The following is a 1,708-nucleotide window of genomic DNA, read 5'->3' as shown; positions in this document are numbered from 1 at the left end:
GAGAGGGGTTAGTGTAAAACAACTTGTACACCTCCATGTCAGCCCTCACCAAAATAAAGTGGATGGCTCAAAAGCTTGATTTTAATCAAGTTTAACCTGTCACAGCTCTGCAGTAATTCTATTTATGAGTATGATTTAGTGAGAATTGTGCAACTTAAAAAAGATAGTCATGCATTGTGAATTATGTTGAATTTACTAATTCATCCAATAAACGATCTATTTTAGAAACCGCTACCATCCTTAAGTGTGTAAACAGTAGGACTGTTTAAGGCACCCAGATAATCAAGCAAACAAACTGTATGTAACAAACATGTTGCATTGAGTATGACTGTATATGTATGTACAGTTGGGTCCATAAGTATAGCGATAAGCTTTGAGCAAATTGAAGCCTGAAGTAAAAACACCTTATTTTCTGTTAAATTTTTGCAGCTATAAGCAGTATTTTCCTTGTGTATTGTATTGTGAGACAGGTGTCAATTTGCCTCATTTAACAAACTACCTGACATATGAGTAGATCTAATGTCCCTTTTCTGAAATGAATAGAATGCCTTCTTGAAAGTTTGTAAAATATCAAGTTCACATTTGTATTGTTATGAAATTGTCAAATATTGCATTAATTTGTAATTATTGATCATCATCACTTTCCATTTTTAGCTATTCTTATTCATTTATATATTTTTTATGAACTTTTTATTGTTCCCATTGCAGCCTCTCTTATTAAAGTACCTGCACTATTTACATGTACTCTTCAAATGTAAATAGAGTTTCCAGGCAAAACAGACCATCACAAATATACTTCTTTACAGCAGACATTTTGACTTGTCATAGCAGGAAAAGCACAGATAAAACAAATTTAGTTTAATAGTGTCTCAGAGATGTAGGACAGTGAGCGAGCATGCACAATACCAGAACCCTGAAACACAGTGAAATAAACTGAATGCAGTCATTTTTATTTTCATTGACATCTATTACACCACAACTTTTCCTGCTTTGACATACCAAAATATCTGCTATGATAAAGGTCAACTGCAGGCACTGTAGTAAATTCAATGAAATGTTTAATCAGTACTGAGTAGGAGGATGACGTACTGAGTATCACGAGATCATGAGACAGCACGGGGATATTCAATATGGTGAAGCACAGTCACTGACAATAAAGAAACACTACGCTAACTATTTTTCGGACTTTATAATCCACTACTAGTATTACACAAGCAATCTATCAAACCGGATACAATACAGACAAAACAATAGACGAGCAAACATCACTGTGGACAAATTATACACTGAAGGACAGCTGTACTGACAGTCTAAAGTCACTCCATGGCTCTTCTGATCTCCCACATTACATCCAACAACCAGTGACTGACCTGGATGCTCCATTGTTACCTTGTCTGTTGTACCATGCTTGTTTTGGTTGTGTACAGTGGGGCAAATAAGTATTTGGATACACTGCTGATTTTTCAAGTTTTCCCACTTACAGAGAATGGACAGTTCTGTAATTTTCATCGTAGGTACACCTCAACTGTGAGAGACAGAATCTACAAAAAAATTCCAGTAAATCACATTGTTAGATTTTTAAATAATTTATTTCCATTTTACTGCATGACATAAGTATTTGATCACCTACCAACCAGCAAGAATTCTGGCTCTCACAGACCTGTTAGTTTGTCTTTAAGAAGCCCTCCTATCCTCTACTCATTGCATA

This window comes from Monopterus albus, unplaced genomic scaffold (genome assembly GCF_001952655.1).
Source record: "Monopterus albus unplaced genomic scaffold, M_albus_1.0 scaffold186.1, whole genome shotgun sequence".
In the NCBI taxonomy this organism is placed as follows: domain Eukaryota; kingdom Metazoa; phylum Chordata; class Actinopteri; order Synbranchiformes; family Synbranchidae; genus Monopterus; species Monopterus albus.
Note: the sequence above shows the minus strand (reverse complement) of the source record.